The sequence below is a fragment of the Terrapene carolina genome, unplaced genomic scaffold (assembly GCF_002925995.2).
Source record: "Terrapene carolina triunguis isolate 2854851 unplaced genomic scaffold, T_m_triunguis-2.0 Scaffold95, whole genome shotgun sequence".
Classification (NCBI taxonomy): Eukaryota; Metazoa; Chordata; order Testudines; family Emydidae; genus Terrapene; species Terrapene triunguis.
Window position 1 is genome coordinate 24,028,228 of NW_020664446.1, and position 4,171 is coordinate 24,032,398.

At 39.0% G+C, this 4,171-nt stretch overlaps 1 long non-coding RNA gene across 1 annotated transcript in view; it reads right to left on the reverse strand.

The window, feature by feature from the left end:
• The window catches only part of LOC112114044, a 39,816-nt gene extending 36,783 nt beyond the window's left edge, over positions 1 to 3,033 (reverse strand). The window contains exon 1 of the long non-coding RNA XR_002908716.1: positions 2,937 to 3,033. This is a non-coding gene — a long non-coding RNA (uncharacterized LOC112114044). The remainder of the gene's footprint in view (positions 1 to 2,936) is intronic.
• Positions 3,034 to 4,171: the final 1,138 nt, after the last annotated feature.

Genomic DNA, 4,171 nt, shown 5'->3' on the forward strand with positions numbered 1-4,171 from the left:
AGACATAGATTTGTGCATTTTATTTTATTTACTTGGTGACTTACTTTATTCTGTCTGTTACTACTTGGAACCACTTAAATCCTACTGTCTGTATTTAATAAAATAACTTTTTATTTACTAATTTACTCAGAGTATGTATTAATACCTGGGGGAGCAAACAACTGTGCATATCTCTCTATCAGTGTTATAGAGGGCGAACAATTTATGAGTTTGCCCTGCATAAGCCTTATGCAGGGTAAAACGGATTTATTTGGGTTTAGACCCCATTGGGAGTTGGGCATCTGAGTGCTAAAGACAAGCACACTTCTGTGAGCTGTTTTCAGGTAAACTTGCAGCTCTGGGACAAGTGATTCAGATCCTGGGTCTGTGTTGGAGCAGATGGGAGTGTCTGGCTCAGCAAGACAGGGTGCTGGAGTCCTGAGCTGGCAGGGAAAACAGGAGCAGGGGTAGTCTTTGCACATCAGGTGGCAGCTCCCAAGGGGGTTTCTGTGATCCAACCCATCACAATGGCCTTAAATGAAACTTTTTGTGCAGAGGATCTATACAAGGCCCTCCTCGCTCCACTTAAGTGCCACTTAAGGACTCAATCCTGCAAGGTGCTGAGCACTCTGGCCATGTTCCAGCCAACTATTTAACAGGATTATTCTTGTGTATAAGGAGCTTGGCTGGATTGGGGCCAGAGTACTCGGCGCTTTGCAGGATCAAGTTTTACTGTTTAGCATGACGTTTAAATGGCAGTTAAGTGGTACATAAGTCCTAGTGTGAGTTCTCTGGCTTGATATGAATTTCACAGTCTACGGCTACAGTGACATTGTTGCAAAGGTGGATTTCCATGGGTAATGGGGGTAAGGATAATGATGTGGCAGTGCAGTAAAGTGCCACCATTTTATTTTATTGAGAAGGGGGAGTGCTCAAAAGCAGAGGGATACTAACAAACAACACAATATTTCCAGCCATCTCTTTTGCAAGACACGTTCAAGAGGAAAATACTTTCCATATGTTGGCACTGTGACTTGACTTTTATATGGGTCAGAGGGATGTTTATTCCCTGGGGCCATGTTTGGTTTCCTTTAAAAAAAATCAAACTACATTTCCTTAAAATCTTCGGGTTATCACTTAAAACAAGGCTCTCAATAACACTATTTAATTCTCTTCTATCTAAATCTTTACTTTTTCTTTAGGAAGATAAACCCTGTCATCCAACAATATACAGTAAGAGAACAATGCATTAAAAAGCATCTTTTAAACATGCCCAATCATGAGATTAAATGGACATTAAGCAGCAGGAGAAAGGCATACAGTAAAACCTGCAGTTATCACAGTTCAGAATGAGAGAACCCCCAAAGGTTTGAAGGTTTAGTTAAACATCCAAAAGTTTGACTACATTTCCAAACCTCATTGGGCTGGAAATGAGCAGGCATTCTCACAAGATTTCCAATAACTTCTGGGTTTGGCCCGGAATGGCCACACTATGAGACGAGCCTTTGTCTCAGTACTTCAGTAATCCCACTTGTTATATAGTTATTTGGGAAACTGAGAAGACTATGTATTTAATCTGAGTGAATACTTTAAAATCATTAGTGGGAAGTTGATTTTCTGTAAGAATCCAAGCTTCTCCAGTAAACTCATCTTTAGAGATATCTACAGAAAAGGCATTTTGATTGAAATTCACCCTGGTGAACAAAGTTTTGATGGTTACCACCTGCAGAGGGATGAATTTCACATACAGTTGTGCTACGATATGGCTCTTCCCTGATTTTATTTTTTATTTTTTTACTTCCTATGAGAATTAAACAGATTGAAATGTACTGAGTCTGGGAGTGACGGGATTAATGTCTTAATTAACTGCCCAGAGAACAGTTTTACTAGCTGGTTTGGTAGTACAGTGCCTCCACAATGGGCCTTCTATAATCCTGAGGCAGGAAACAATAGAAGTTTCCAAGCTTCAATAAAGAGATGAAATCTTTCTTAGGGACTGATCCTTGAAATCAATGAGAGACAGAAGAGCCAAATTCCACACTCACTCTGACACCCAGGAAGAACATTATTTTTTGACAGCTGAATAAAATATTAGTTTTTCATGATCTTCTTCATTACGGTAAATGATGGGTGAGTATATTCTCTGTGTGGGCTTGTACATTTTCATGACCATTTTCATGGCTGCAGTTGAGCACCTGAAACACAGACCATAGCAGAACGCTCTTCTCATTCTAAGTCAAAGTGAAAAGACCATATGATTTGGCACAAGCTTCAGGTTGCATCTTATGGGCAAACACTGAACAGATATGGTATCAAGGCATCTAAGAGATATCTGACAATAATAGTTCATGAAATAACTAGCTCAGGCACACAGACAAAAACATAATTTACTGAAAACTGAATTAGAAAGCATACTTGGAAACGTATCAAGAGCACTTAGAATGTTTTCATGTCTTTGGGGGAAATACTTTCTTTGGCCCCTAAATTATTTCAAACATTTTGATACTTTTTTGGGGGGGGGAGCTATCTCTTTGTGGACAAGAGCAGTTATGCAAGGACTGGATTATTAAATAGCAGGGCATAACTCAAAGCCAAGGAGTGATGCTAAATAAGCTATTCAGAGCACCTCTGATGTGAAAAGAGACAAACACAAACTACACCCAGAAAAAGAATTTTGAAGATATGTTTTAAAATACCGCTCCAGCTACTTCTTGAAACTGATTCAACTACAGCCTAGAAAAGCATGCTATTTAAGCACTTGAAAGAGACTAAAGGGTCAAATTTAATCTTAGATACTCAAATGCAATAGCACCAGGTATCTTGTAAAATTTGCAACTGCACTTGCCAGTGCATGCCCAGAAGTGTATTTTCTAAGATACACAGAGATGCAAGACCACAGATTAGAGATTAGAAATAAACCACAAATGCAGCACCTCCAATGAAAGTAAGACTATTACCTTGTTTATCCCCAGCAACTGAACTTGCGTCCGTTACAAAGAAGAGTCTAGCTTGAGCTAAAGGACTGACTTTGCTAGTTAGCGCCTGTAATCAAACTCATAGTCCCTGTGTAACACACACTAATCTGTAGGTTCCAAAAAAACATTCAAAACTCCCCCTTATAAGTCTAACTGAACCAGTGTTTGTATTATTAGAAAATGTGGAAACAGAAGAAATGAAGTCAGAATAACCCACAACTGGAATCCATTCTTTCCCCACGTATATCTAAAAATACCTCCGCTTTACAGAGTCCTACTGAGATTGGATACCCTTTGGCCAGCCACAGCTTGTCTCTTGTAACTTTGTGGTATGCCTTGCCAAGGCACTAACAGCATAACAATCTTTCTGGCATACTTCCCATCCCTTTCAAAGATCTGGTGAGGAGAAAAATCTAGGCAATAACATGAAACACCTGTGTTCCGCTTCCTTTCTGATGTCATCTGGAATCGGCTGTGCTCTGCTCCCAATATCTTGGCTAGAGGAGTATGAGAAAATTTGGATTGCTGGCAAAACCAATAAAAAAAATCTTGTTTTTGCCAGATATGAACAAAAGGGGGGTGGAAATTGGCGGCTTTATGCAGAATTGTTTCACTCTGAAAAAAGGCAGTTTTCTCGGATCAAAATCTGTTTTCTCCATCCCTGAACCTTACTGCCCACTTATTGATGTTTACTGTTGGTTTAGTAACTCAAATGTGGTAGGTGCTTTACAGAACATGCAGAAGACATGGTTTCCACCTTGTAAATGTACAAAAGAGATGAGAATCCAAGGGGTTACAAAGAAAACAGAAGGGAAAAAGAGACTGAGGATAACAACTACAAGCTTATATGGTTCACAGACTTGTTCATGCACCTTCAGGGGGTTTTAAGTAATGGGTTATTTGTTCTGTTTTTGCTGTAGTATTTTCTGCTTTTGTTAGTTAATATATTATAGAACCATATTAATTTGTGAGGATAGAAGGGTTTTTGTTGCTCTTCTGAAAATATGGCCACTTATTTTAGGTGCCTAAAGTCAGGCCCTTAATATCTTTATGCCTTAGTTTATTTAGATGATAAACTCCTCAGGATATTGTACAATGTCTAGGACAATGTGGCATTGATCGCAGGGAGGAGTAATTAGTATTCCAATAGTAAAAATCACAATGATAATGATAATTTCCCCTAGATTAACAACTAGCCGTTTCAGGCAAATATCACT